The following is a 15,257-nucleotide window of genomic DNA, read 5'->3' as shown; positions in this document are numbered from 1 at the left end:
AGGAATAGCTATAAAACAAAACAAAATTTTCTTTGATCACCCTTGGTGGCAACTGGGACACCAACCCCTTTCTCTGTTAATTGGTAATTTAAAGAAAAGAATTATGCATTTATTCTTCCTTTCCTATATAAACTTTATTTCAGAGTAGCCCAATAGCCCTAGTTGATGAGGAGAATACCATTCAATAAATATGGAAGGAAGACAGGATTAGAAAGTCATCATTGTATAACTTTTCTTGATAGAGTTGGTTTAGGTAGAGATATTTAGTGGATAAAACCATTCAGAGGTTTGAACCTCTGTTGTGCCATGGGGGAAAATCTTTGGCCCCCATGGGCAATCTGGGAAAAATAGGGTATTATAAACAACTAAAAGATTTACTAGGCTGTTTACTTAAAAAATATATAACTTAATATGCCACATTCTGAAATGTTACTTGAAAAATAGCCTAGAGTACAAACAACAATATAGTTGTGGTAATCAAACAGACTTAGAGGCAAATAAACATTGTACAGTTTAAAACATGATGGTTCTTTATGTTTTTCTTGCTTTTCTTAGAATACAAATGAAGCAGAACACAGTAGATGACTGGACTTGTAGTGGGGAGGGGACATAGAGGGAAACAGATGGAAACAATTAATGACATCTTTGGAACTGTTGAGTAGGACATTGTTTTGGACTGTTTGCTTGATGTTTAGATGTTTCCAGGTATGGCTGACCTAAGCTTCCTCTGTAGTTTTCTTTTACAAGGATTTCTAAATAGTGACTGCTTAAGGCAGCAGTAACAAAGAAAATGTTTTACAAATTTATTGTTTTAAATCAGTCTTTTCCTAGAATATTAGGAAGTCAGGGTTAGTGAAAACAGAAGATTCTTGGCCTGCAGATAGATTTATACCTAAACCAACTGATACATATTTAAAGATTTTTCAGAAAAGATATGACATTTTCAAGAATAGGGTTTTCAAAATCAAAGAACAGTCATATTTGTATGACTGGCAATTAAGGGCGTTTTGGAAAATGTGTTAATATCAGTTAAAAATGATTGAGCATCCCTAATCCACAAATCCAAAATCTAAAACACTCTGAAATGTGAAACATATCTGATCCTGAACATTTTGGGGTATAGGATATTCAACCTGTATTTGAATGGTAATTTTCCATGAGGGACTTATAATGCTCAAAAGATGCCTTATTGTAAAAGAGAACCATTTTAATATAGAACAAAATTTACATTGTCACCGGAAAGCTTTTTCTTGGGTGGAGCAGAAGTTATTTTATCTCATACTTCACAGGCAAATAAAATACACAGTTTACTAACTTTACCAAGATTGCAATGATAGCTACAGTGTTGCACAAGAGGTATACTGTTGCATGATGATTGCCATAGAAACTTCTGTGAGGATCATAAACTTCAGGAGTGCAATAGCCATGCTGTACTATTAAAATATTAGTTAGGCTCATCCCATGAGAAGTCATTTGTTCCCTTAGAGACTGTCAGCAGGAGAGTTAGCCCCTGTACTCCATGTTTGCACCTGAATCATCATTGTCAGTTGTCAGTGTCATCATCATCATCAACTACAGCATTAATTAATATTTATGTATATTGATTGATCAATGAGCTAGACACACTTATTGGTTAATTTTTATTGATTGCTTTCTATTTGTCTAGCTTGGTAAATGCTATGTAGAATAGCAGTTCTTACCTATGTATAATGAATGATCACTTACGAGATCTGTACAAGTAATTTATTAATAGTAATAAAGAACCAAAGTTTACTAGTGCTTCATTTTAAAAAGTAAATTGAGCATGTTCAAAAGTCACATGTTGGGGCTGGGGATGTGGCTCAAGCGGTAGCGCGCTCGCCTGGCGTGCATGCGGCCCGGGTTTGATCCTCAGCACCACATACAAACAGAGATGTTGTGTCTGCCGATAAAATAAAAAAAATAAATAAATATTAAAATTCTCTCTTTTCTCTCTCTCCCTCTCTCACTCTCTCTTTAAAAAAAAAGCCACATGTTTACTAATATCCCTCTCATTCCTATCTACTTTTTTTTTCTTTTAAAACTCTCATTGAAGTATAATATATTCTCTTGTTTTTTATTATGCTTTCTTTAGTGGGAGTGAAATTACACTTACTATGGCTGGGAATTATACACAGTCCCAGATACATACATGGGAGTATATGGGGCATGTCATACATATGAATTTTATTTTTCTATGTATTATGGAGAAATAAAGGTGGAAATTGTGGCTGCAGAGGAATTTTTTAAAAGAAATACTTTAAGTTTCAAATCAAAATCTGTAATACAGACTGACTTTGTAATAGGAATACAGAGAAAAAGACCAACATTAGAGGTAGGAATAATAGAAAAAGTCTCATGTAGGAAGTAGGATTCAGGAGGACAGAGAAGGTAGAAAGGATGGCATGAGCAAGTCATGGGGGCCTGTGAATCCAGAACTAGTCATGATGGGGTGCTAGGAAATAAGCTTTGAAGGTAAGTTGGGCCAACTGATGAAGGTCCTTGAAAGCTTGGTAAAGCTCTTTAGAATTGAGCAGCAGAGAAGCTTTGCAGTTTGTGAGCTGTTGAATGACAACATGTAAGTGATTTTTCAGGAAGATTCATAGCCAAATACACAATGAATAATTGGTGCTAGTGCTGTAATGAAGGAAAATAAGTTATATGTCAAACCTACCAGAATAATTTCTGTCAATGTGGATTTGCTTTTAATTGATTCTGTGGGAAATATTTACGGTAATTTTATTTGCCTTTGAAAAATTGCTTATGCTGTCTTCAATGAATTTCATCCTTATTTCTGCAATAGAGCAGGAATGAATAAAGAAGGCAATTCTTGGATCCTGGCCAGGATTATTCAGTATCTGAACATATCAAAGGCGGTGGTCTTGTGATATAAACTCCTTGAAAAGGGCATAGTATGTGTTGTCTGTTGGCAGGCAAATGACAGTTTTATTTAGAACTCTAAAGTGTTGTCACATTCCGCCTCAGTGCTGTTTTGAACAGTCTGCTTGAAATCATCAAAACTTGGATTGATTCACTAGCTTGAATTATTTTTAAAACATATTGAAATGTCTAGGCCTAGTGAATAAAATAATGTTCCAAAAATAGTATATGAAAAGGTACACTATTGCTACATGATTGCCTTTAATCATGTTTCCTGCATAATTACCTTATTTTAATCCTTAAACTTTAGCTAAGCACAATAATGGTATATACTTGTAAAATTTTACCATGATTTGTATTATTGTACAAAGAAAAAACCTTTAAGATGATCAAAACATGCTTATACTTAATTTTGACCTCTTAGACCTGAAGTAATATTGTCACATTTTTAGATCACCAGCACTTACATTTAGTTTTTTCTTTGCTTTTGATCTTGAGCACTCAAACTAATTGTGATGTAATTCTATTTTTAAACACTTGTGGGTGGAAGTGCCCAGAATATCTTTATTTTGAATTGATTTTTTGATCATATCACTCATTGGTTTCTGTTTATCAGGGGTTAATGCATGCTTCTAATGTTTTGGTTAATTTGAGTTTTTTGTGATCCTTTCCATTGTCATTATACAAGAAGATTTTTGTCTATTAATGTGGATGACCAAGTGTCTTCGAGGTAATCATTCACATCTGCCAGTTGTCTTGCTGCATTTTTGACCTAGGGCAAGCACTCAAACTTTAAATAGTTCACCTTTGGACTTGCCACAATTAAATGTAGTTGGGTACTACTGTTTTGCACAGACTTTCTCAAACAAAATGATTTGTGAAGTTTTGAATCTTTTTAAAAAGAACCAAGTCGTTTTATAAGTTTGTAGACAAGTTTTGAATAGCTTGACATATATTGAATCTTTGGTTTACTTTGTATACTATTCATGATTAAGAAATAAGCATATAACAGGCTGGGGTTGTAGCTCAGTGGTGGAGAGCTTGCCTAGCATGTGCGAGGCACTGGGTTTGAGTCTCGGCACTGTATATAAATAGATAGATAAAAAAAAAAAGATCCATCAAAAACTAAAAATATATTTTAAAAATTTTAAAAAGAAATAAGCATATAAAACTATAAACATGTAATACTTCAATTTCCATTTTCTGCAGAGTAAACAAAATCATATGAGTGAAAAGAACTCAAGGTGCCAAGGGAACTCATTTATTGTACACTTACTATTGAGCAAGGTAGATATGTTTGTATTTTCTTACGTAATTCTAAGAATACCAATTTCAAGATAATAATAAACTCCTTTTCCAGATAAGAAGACTGAAGTTCGACAAACTTATTTAACCTATTCAACATCAGTCAACTAGATAAGTGGCAAGACAAGTGTCTTTATTGGTGGTCTCATGGCTTCCAAGTTTATATTCTTTCTGCCATCTGATCTTCAGAGAATTGTATAGTCCATCCCTAGCCCTCCAGGCAGAACTTTGTATCAGTTTTAGATGAGATAACAATTTACACTTTCACTCACTATTTCCAAAGAAGGAATAGTACAAATAAAATTTGCCATGTATTACATTGTTTTAAAAACTAGAAAGAGGTTGAAGTAATAAAATTTTAAAGATTTAAAGAATCATGGAGATTATTTTTTTTAATTTTTTTTTAATATTTATGTTTTTCGTTTTCAGCAGACACAACATCTTTGTTTGTATGTGGTGTTGAGGATCGAACCCGGGCCGCTCGCATGCCAGGCGAGCGAGCTACCGCTTGAGGCACATCCCCAGCCCTCATGGAGATTATTTAACCAACTGCTTTATTTTTAGATGAATTGAGCATCAGCTATACCTTATAGATGGACTTATTTTTGCCATGATTGCCTATTTTTGTTAAATGCCCTTTCTGTATCTATTGATACATGTAATTTTTATCTTTTTTTTCTGTTAACATGGTCTGTGATCTTATACATAAGTAGATTTTCTGATAGTGGATTATTCTTGTATTTCTAGTGTAACCCTATGTGGTTCTGATTTTTAAAAAACTACAGTGCTGAATTAATTTTGCTTACATTTTGAAAGGATTTTTGCTTCTTTGTCCATGAGAGACCTTGATCTATAATTTCCTTTTCTTGTATTTTTTGTGTTTAGTTTTGCTACCAAGGTTATTTTAGCTTCATAAAATGAGGCCTTTTCCTGGTCTCTGAAACAGTTTATTTATATACAATAAAGATTATCTGCTCTTTGGCATAACTTGTACTTAAAACTCCATGAGTCTTTTTCCAACCTTGCACATGACTGAGTCACACACCCCGGCTGGGTGCTGAGGTGCTCAGTCACAGAAATGTGGCAGAGCTTTCCCCACCCTTCTTGGGTTCAAGGATAGGTGTCTCGTGCATGGGTGTGTCTTGCTACAGTCCCATGGGTGAAGCTATGCTCACCTGTTCCTTTGTAATATAACCCCTTGCCCTGTTTAGGATAGAATCTTCTATGGAAGTGCCTTGTGTGTATCCCCTTCTCTTACTGTGCCCTGGGGTGTGGCCTACCCAGGTGCCAGTCAACCTGCTGACAGTGGACATCATGAAGACAGACTCAGCCCCCTGAAACCTGACCCCGTGCCTCATTTGAATAGCTTCTCCTTAATAAAAGGGGTCAGCGCAGCGTGCTCTCCCTCTCTCTCTTCCTGCGGACCCTTAAGGTCAGAGGAGCCTTCACAGGGACCCCAAAGAAAAAGGTTAAAAAAAACTCCATGAGTCTTTTGGAAGGAGAGACTTGATTCCTCATTCAGTTTCTTTTTATTATCTAATTCAGATTTTAAGATTGTTATAAGTTACTTTTAATAATATGATACTTTTCTAATAAATTATCCATTTCATCTAAACCCCCAAATTTATTAGTAAAACATTCATAGTTATCTGTTATTATCATTTTCATCTCTCTTGTATCTCTAGTTTTTTAAAAAAAATTTAGTTGTAGATGGACACAGTATCTTTTTTATTTATTTTATGTGGTGCTGAGAATTGAACCCAGGCCTCACATATGCTAGGCAAGTGCTCTACGGTTAGCCACGAATCTCTAGTTTTATCACACTTTTTTAAACCTTTTATTTTATTTATTTATTTTTATGCGGTGCTGAGGATCTTACCTAAGGCCTCACACGTGCTAGACGAGCGCTCTACCACTGAGCCACAACCCCAACCCCCGTCTACCTTTGTTTTAAAGTGATGTTGGGAATTGAACCAAAGGACTTGTACTTTCCAAAGTTTCTTATTTTAATAGTTTGTCAATACTTCAGTCTTTATGTTTAGTCTTTCATATACATGTAATTTGTAATGTATATGTATATATATTATTTTTTATTTTTGTGTTACCAGGGGTTGAACCTAGTGGCCCTATACCACTGAGCTACATTCCCAGCCCTTTTTATTTTTTGAGACAAGCATCTCACTAAGTTGCCCAGGCTGACCTCAAATGTGGGATTACATGCATGTGCCACCATATCTAGCACTTTTTAAATGAACATATTTAAGTTTTTTTTAAATTTTGCTTAAGTCCTACTACAAGTTAGGCTATAGCTGCAGATACTTAAGTATTTTGTAATTTTGATTATGAATTGCTCTTTAACCAGGAGTTCATTTTAAGGTTTCAAAACTCTTTTCACTATCTTTTTGTTATATTTCAAATTCAATTGCACATGCCTACAAGATAGGGTTGGTAGGATATCAATTATTGAAAATTCTTTTTTTTTAAAAATGGACACAATATCTTTATTTATTTTATTTATTTTTATGTGGTGCTGAGGATAGAACCCAGTACCTCACAAGTGTGAGGCAAGCACTCTACCACTGAACTATAACCCCAGCCCCCAATTATTGGAATTTCTTTTGTGACATGATTAATGGTCAGTTTGGTAAGTGTACTATGAACTCTTCAAAAGAAAGTATATTCTCTTTTTGGGTATGGGGTCCTATTTATATTGATTAGGTCAATATATCAATATTACTGGTCAAAATTTTTATAGGCTTAACACTTGTCAATGAACTATCAGTTTATGATTAAGATATGTTGTGGACTGGGGTTGTAGCAGTGGTAGAGCACTTGCCTGGCGTGTGTGAGGCACTGGGTTCTATTCTCAGCACTGCATAAAAATAAATAAATAAATAAATAAATAAATGTTCAGCGACAAATTAAAAATATTTTAAAAAATAAGATGTTAAGGACTGGGATTATGGCTCAGTTGCAGTGTACTTGCCTAGCACACAGCAAGCACTGTATTCAATCCTCAGCACCACATACAAAAATAAATAAAATAAAGTTATTATAAAAAATAAGATGTTAAAATTTCCTATGCTAATTTTAGATTTGTTAATTTTTCTCTTAATTATTGATGTTAGCTTCAAAATTTAAAGTAATGTTATTAGCTAGTTATAAATTGGTAATTCTCCTGGGTTTAAAATTCTCTTAATGATTTGTTTATTACCCTTTGGTTTTTAAGAACAACTATTGATTGTTGTTACCCTGTTGTTGGCTTGCATGTCCAGACTTTGTTCTTTTTTTTTTTTTTTAAATCCACAGGCTCGTTATTGGCAATTTCCTTCATAAGTGAAAATATGCTCTTGTTTCTATTCCATTTCATTTTGTATTTAGATATCCAAATCTCTAACTCACTGATTACATTCTGCTATAGAATAGTGATTTTTTTCAGCATAAGGGCCTTTGATAATAGCAGATAGATTTTTAATTATTAGTTGAGAACAGGAAGATAACATGAGTTTAGTAATATTTAAAATTTTAAATTTACAATAGCATCAATAACATCAACATATGTTTGAACACTACTAGTATCTGTACAACACATTGGCTCTGTGCTTGATCTGTTTCTTCCATAACCCTGGCGTTATACGGAGAAGAACCACAGGAGCCCATAGACCTGTAAGCAGCAGTCTCATCAGAATCTCTTCTCCTTGACCTGATGCCAGATTTGAAAAAGCAGGTGAAGAAAGGAGGGAGAAAGAACAGGAGTAGTATTTCAAGACTTTAAGGATTCTAAGGTTGTGACTCATATTCTTGTCTTTCAAATTATCAGCTTACCAAAACTGGACGTGCATTCAACTTGAGCTTCTGGAACACTTGAAACACTCCAACTCCAACATACTGCTTCAATTTAGTTATCTTTTTTTGGGGGGAGGGGGGCGAGGGTAGGGAGGCATTGGGAATTGAACCCAGGGTGATTAACCATAGAGACACATCCTCAGCCCTATTTATTATTTATTTTGAAACAGAGTCTCCCTAAGTTGCTTAGGGCCTTACCAAGTTGCTGAAGCTGGCTTTGAACCTAATGATCCTTATCTCTTGACTTGGGCAGAATCCTGTTATGTTTGAAGATGAAGTCAAAACTGACTTCAAGCCCTCTTAATCTCATCTGAAATAAGTTAGTGAGCCTGTGTGTGTGTGTGTGTGTGTGTGTGTGTATTTGTGTTTTAGTTTTGTTATCTCAATATATATGCTCTAGCAAAGTAGGGTTTGGTGTTGCCCTTTAAGAGTTTTGATTATTTTCAGTGGGTCATTGTGGTTTTTAAAAAATTTATTTTCCTCTCAGCTTTACTGAGGTACAGTTGACAAATGAATATATTTAAGGCATATTATTGTGTTTCTAATTTTCATTTTAAGTATATACATGCAGTGTCTGTAATACGACTGTTTGATAAGAATGAGAAGGCCACTTTGCACTGTGTTGTAATTTAAGAGAGTAGGGACAGGGAAAGGAATACTTTGTGGATGAGGTCTGTGGGATCTTTAAGTCTAGTAGCACAAGGTTGGAACAGCTTGTTTTGGTATTATCATGCAGTGGGTGAGTTGGTTCTGTGCACTTGCTACTTGAACTAGATTAAAATATGTCATTGTACTCTGTGTTCCCGACTGCCTCCTAAAAACTATGCCTGTGGCCTTCACTCAGGTTTCTAGATGACTAATGGCTGAGGATCCTTGACCTTTCTCAAAATATCAATGCCATGAGCAAAGCATATTAGCTATTACTGTGATGTCACAGAACAAGTCTATATCTGCTGTTTTATAGTTAAATTTGTGCCAAATGGCCAGTATGTAACATAAAACTTTTATTTTTATGCATTTCTTGGAGTCTTTTGAAATCTTCAGTTTTATTTTTTAAAATCATGTGCATATACACAAAAAGGTTTGAGGAGTGAGTGAATTGATTATAAAGGCAGAACTTTCTATTTAAGGGATACTAGAATGGCCAAACCAATTTATGATGCCTGAAATTTCACTGGAGCTCACTCCTCAGATTAACAATGTAAATCTTAAATACCTAGTGAAGGGAGAATTCCTTCAGCCTTAACAGTTATTTTTTCTTATCTGATAGGTAGGAAAGCAGAGGGAGTGTGAGTGCCTGCCCTGCTTCTCCCAAGCCTCAGTTCTCACTCAATCCTTATACTATGAAGGACTTTAATATTATCTTCAATTGAGGCCATGTATGTAATCACAGAGGAAAAAAAGGAATCTTAAAATGTTATCATGCATAATAAGATTATTTATCATGCAATAAAAATTGTTAAATATAAGAATTAAATATTCCACCACTTTTATGACTCTCTCAGCATTTCTTCACTCTTAAATATGATGGGTTACTCAAACTTGGAAATGATCAGGGCCTTTTGTAATCTCTGACTAGATGGAAAGAGAAGGAAAGTTTCAAAAGGGTTCACAAGAGAGCAAGAATAATAGTTAGTCAGTTTTGCTGGCTGAATAATTATGCAAGGGCCTGACTGGTTGGAAATGGCAGCAAGGGAGGTGCTGGGTGTGGTAGCCACAGTGGAGAAGACCTTATCAGCTGATTGCATTTCCAACTTCCTTCTACTTGTTTCCTTCTCCTCTCTTTGGTGCTGTTAGTGCTTTGTATGTCAAACGTTTGTGGTCTTTGAGTACTTTGATGTCCATGAAATTACATTTTCAGCGTCTGCTCCATAGCACTTCAGTCTTTAGTGAACAATACATTTTTTGTGACAATATTTATAACCTAAGTATCTGTACTGTCTAAGGTCAGTTTGTGTTTTTATTAAAACAGTGAATTTTATATAGGATGAGTTGCATCTATCCTTCCCTGACATGTTTTGTTTTTCTGGAGGAGTAGGTGGAAAGCTTAACTTGTTGAATGCTTTAGAGAGCCTTTTAGTTTTAAATTATGGACCAGTATATGTCTAAATAGACCTATTATACTATCTCCTTTATGTTATTTTCTCTAATGCTTTCTCTCTCATTTCCATGGCTAAACCAGTGAGCTGAGATATGATGATTGATTTTTACAGAATCAAATTGAGATTGTGTGGCTTCCCGGTGAGTGTGCTACCTGCTCTTTATGATGGTAGACTGTCCTCTGTAGTCAGTTAAACTAGGCTCATTGTATGTTATTTTTTTCACAAAAAAGACAGTGTGTGTGTATGTGGGGGGGAGGGTGTTAGAGGAGATATACCTACTAGAAAAAGAACTCAAAGAGATATGGTGATAACTATCATTTTTATAAAGAGTGGCAAGTTTGTGAAACAAGAGCAGTGTCTTTACTTTCTCCATTACTTTAGTAACAGCTCAAATAAAAATGACCACTCCTGCTTTTATGCCCTCTCAATTTTTGCTGGACATACTTATAAATACTAATAGGTACTTGTTTGTATATCTACCTCATCCTACCAAGGTGGTTGCCCCTTAAAGTAGGGTTTTTTTTTAAATCTTATTTCTAGGAATCATAGTATGTAGGTCCTCAATAAATTAGATGAATCAATAGAATATATATGAAAGAATTCAATAAAAGGAATTTAAGATTAGTATTTCACTTTTTCTGAGCATAGTCTGAAAGAAAAAGTCTTTTAAAAAGACTAGTGGGTTATTTTATTCTAGTGGGGGTAAGGACACTGTCTAATCTTGCTTGCTCTATGTTTGAGGTTTCTGCCTTTGGATATGGTCACTGTGGGGATGAATGGTTTACAACCAGACACTGTATGTATAGGATGAAATTATTCCATATGACACTAAGAAATGAATATGCTGATTTGCATACTCAGAAACAATATAAAAGTATCGGTAGCTTCCCAACATCCAACTTGTCCTAAGGGAAAATTTTCAAAGAGAGAGAGAATATACATATATATGTATGTACCTGTATATATACATAAATATGTTCAAACACACAGTGAGTAAGGGGGAGTTTAGGTTATCATTTGTTTTCCTTGGGGGAGAGACTTGTGGAAATCTTTTTATAATCTCTGAATCTGTTTTTTATTTTTTAATAAAAAATTTAGGGCTGTGGTATATAGTTCAGTGGTAGAGCACTTGACTAGATACATGGTTTAATTTCCAGCACTGCATAAAACAAAAACAAAAACTGAGCTCAAGTTTGAGCTTCTTTTTTTTTAATTTTTATTTTTCAGTTTTCGGCAGACACAACATCTTTGTTTGTATGTGGTGCTGAGGATCAAACCCTGGCCGCATGCATGCCAGGCGAGCGTGCTACCGCTTGAGCCACATCCCCAACCCTCAAGTTTGAACTTCTTAATTGGTGATAATTAAAATCACATCGGGCTGCGGTTGTGGCTCAGTGGTATAGAGTGCTTGCCTGGCATGTGTGAGGCACTGGGTTTGATCCTCAGTACCATATTTAAATAAATAAATAAAATAAAGGTATTGTGCCCATCTACAACCAATAATAAACAAACAAACAAACAAATAATAAATCACATGGAACTGTGAAATTTGGAAGCTTCTCAAATTGGTTCACACAATGTCAGGGACTAATTCTGGGAAGCAAGTCATGAGTGAGTATGCTTAGGGATTCTATGAGGCTGTCATTTTGTATAAAGCATAAGAATTTTCTGGTACTTTTAGGTTGAAAATGGAAAGGCAGAGAGAAGCCTTAATCTAGTTGTTTGATTTTGTGTGTGTGTGTGTGGTTGCTGGGGATTAAACCCAAGGTTTGAAACATTCTAGGCAAGTTCTCTACCACTGAGCTACATCTCTGGCCCCAGGCGATTGATTTTAAGTCTCTAAATCAATATTATTAGCATATAGTCAAGATACAAATTATTTAGTAATTTGACCACATCCCTAGTTATTCTCTAAAAATTTAGATTTCTATTTTAAAGATCACTTTAAGAAGCCAGCAGCTTGAATGTTTAAATAAAATCACATTTTCCACAGACAAGACAGACTCCTTCCTGTTTCTGATTGCTGGTTAGTCATAGTGGGATTTTTTTGGCTTTTATGAATGCCATTAAATTTTAATGTACAGATCAGATGTCTTATTGTACGAAAAATGGTGCAGTGTCTGTTCTGGCCTTATCATTTTACCCCACAAGGGAACCATTAGTGTAGAATCAATTTGATTCCTGTAAACCTTTTTCATTTCACTCCTCTTTTTCCAGTTTCCTTTTTCTCTAATGATTATTCCTAATGTTTTAAACTTCTTTTTTTTTTAATTTAAAAAGCTTATATAGTAACTGGATCCTTGTGAATAGATGTAGCACAGGAGTTGCATTCTGTGATGCTTATGTTTATTTGCTATAATTTCATCTATGTTTAAGTTTCTTAGAAATAAAATCAAGTTTGGGACTCTATAGTTAAAAATTTCTATGGAATAAATTATTTCATATTGAAATAGACTTGAGCATTAATTATGTGTTAGGCTGTGAACTCTATGAATATATTAATTAAAAAGACAGGATCATTGGCTTTGTTGAACTTTCAGTCTTGTGAGAGAGACAGCTAAACTGAGAAACTGTGATAAATTCTTTAGGAACACATAGGTATCCATAGATTGGGGAGACGAGTTATAACTTCCTAAAGGAAGAGGCATTTAAAAATGGAGTCTAAGAACAGGAAGGGAAAAAAAATCAAACAAAAGAGGGGTGGAGGACAGGTTCTTTAGATGGAGGAAATGACTGTAGAAAGCCTGAAGCCATGGTATCAATGGTCTTCACAGCTAGTGGTCTTCAACTGAGTGAATGTCTATCCCTACAGGACTAATAAAAAATTCCTCTTGAACATTTTTTTCATTGAAACATTTTAGATTAAGTTTAACAAGTTGCTAAATGTGTGTTTTCTGCCATATTGTATATTATATACATATCTAAAATATATTTTCATATAAATTTAACTTATTTAATATTTGGAATATGTCTGCCATAATTATTGGGAAAGCCAGTCTTTGATTGTCCAGTGTCAGCCAAGTCAGGTTACTTTTTAAAATATTTTTTTCCTAATCTGTCAGTTATATTTTATTTATTCAGCAGTACTTGGGATTGAACCCAGGGGCACTTTACCACTGGACTATTTCCCCAGCCTTTTAATTTTTTTTTTTTTTTGAAACAGAGTTTTGCTAAGTTGCCCAGGCTAGCCTCAAACTTATGATCCTCCTACCTCCAGCTCCTGAGTCAGGCATGTGCCACCATGTATGACTATTAATTGTATTTTAAAGATATTTAAATAGAAAAAAATAGTCTTTTATATTTTACCTATATATTTACAGAGCTTTCATCCTTTTGTGTAATTCTAGATTTTCACCTGGCATTATTTCTTTTTTCCTGAGGGACTTCGTTTAAAGTCTCTTATATAGTTCTGCTGGTGAAGAATTCTTTCAGCATTTATGTATCTGAAAATGTCAAGTATATTTTCAATTTTGAAGTATATTTTCACTGGATATAGATCTTTAGGTTGATATATATTAGGGTATTTTTTTTGGGGTGGGGTGGGGGACGGTCAGTGCTGAGAATTGAACCCAGGAACCTAGCACAATGGTAGGCAAGCACTTTATGAGTTATACCTCCACCCTTTCCTGCCTCTCCACATTTTTTAGAAGTTTAAAGATATTGCTTCATTGTCTCCTGGCTTGCACTCTTGCCAGTGAGAAGTCTGCTGTTCTTTGTTTCTTTAAGAGTTTCTCTTATTATGGGTTTTAATGAACTTCATTATGATTTGCCTTAGTGTAGTTAGTTCTTGATATTGTTATATTTGGGATTTATTGAGCCTTTTGGACGTAGGACTTTATAGTTTTCTTCAAATTTGGAAATATTTTAGCCTTTATTTCTTCAAGTAATTCCCTTTACCCCTGCCGCCTTCTTTCCTTTGAGGCTTCATTTGTACAGATATGAGGTTCTTTGGAGTTGTTCCATAGCTTACTGATGGTTTAATTTAAAAAATTATGTTTTGACCCCATTTGATCTTGGATAGTTTCTATTGTTATGACTTCAACTTCAGTAATTTTGTGTGTGTGTGTGTGTGTGTTATCTAATCTGCTACTAATTCACATTGTATTTTTGTATCTCAGTTTATTTTTACATCTACTTGTTCTGTTTGGGTCTTTTTATGCATTTAATTTATCTATCTAAGGTACTCAATCTTTTTTTTTTTTTTTTGTACCAGGGATTGAACTCAGGGGCACTAACCACTGAGCCACATCCCTAGCCTTCTTTTGTATTTTATTTAGAGACAAGGTCTCACTGAGTTGCTTAGTGCCTCAACTTTGCTGAGAGTGGCTTTGAACTCAAGATCCTCCTGTCTCAGCCTCCTGAGCTGCTGGGATTACAGGCGTCCGCCACCATGCCCGGCCTCAATCGTAAATATAGACTACAGCTGTAATAACTTTTAAATATTCTTGTCTAGTGATTCTGTCATCTTTGAATTTCTGAGTTGGTTTTGAATGATTGTTTTATTTTTCATTACAGGTGTTATTTTCACATCTTTTTGAATACCTGGTATACCTGGGTCCTAGGACAGAAGCTTCATTGTGAAAAGACATAAACATATTTGGATTATGTTAACAACAGGGCTTGTTCATAAAAGTAGTCAAGTCAGACAGAAGTATAGGTACCTTAGGCACCCAATACTTGTGATTAGTGTCTGAAGTGAATGTTGTCTTGGGCCTGAGCCCTTAGACTATGGAGTCAACACTAACTTTGGATTGTTAATGTTATAACAAGGACTTAAAGGTTGCTTTTTCTAGAACCACTGACTCTTCATTTGGCCTGAAAATGTAAAAAACTTGGTATCTGTTTGCATTTTGAAATCTGTCTCCTTTGCTTTCTGAGTCAGTTACCTTGTATTCCAGAAAAAAAACGGATCTAATCCATAAATTTCTTATGATAAGTCAAAACTACCCACTGGGCATAGCAACTTTCTTTTCTTTTTTTTAAAATATTTATTTATTTTTCTAGTTTTCAGCGGACACAACATCTTTGTTTGTATGTGGTGCTGAGGATTGAACCCGGGCCGCACGAATGCCAGGCAAGTGCGCTACCACTTGAGCCACATCCCCA

The 15,257-nt window shown here is 34.9% G+C and overlaps 1 pseudogene across 1 annotated transcript in view; it reads left to right on the top strand.

The window, feature by feature from the left end:
* The first annotated feature begins 14,541 nt into the window (after positions 1–14,541).
* LOC308640394 (vinculin-like) overlaps positions 14,542–15,257 on the top strand; it is a 50,523-nt pseudogene continuing 49,807 nt past the window's right edge. The window contains exon 1 of the transcript in view: positions 14,542–14,576. The product of the transcript in view is annotated as a vinculin-like (transcript). The remainder of the gene's footprint in view (positions 14,577–15,257) is intronic.

The sequence above is a fragment of the Spermophilus citellus genome (genome assembly GCF_964194105.1).
Source record: "Spermophilus citellus genome assembly, contig: SCAFFOLD_131, whole genome shotgun sequence".
In the NCBI taxonomy this organism is placed as follows: domain Eukaryota; kingdom Metazoa; phylum Chordata; class Mammalia; order Rodentia; family Sciuridae; genus Spermophilus; species Spermophilus citellus.
The sequence above is the reverse complement of the archived record's forward strand: the minus strand, read 5'-3'. Positions and strand labels throughout refer to the sequence as shown.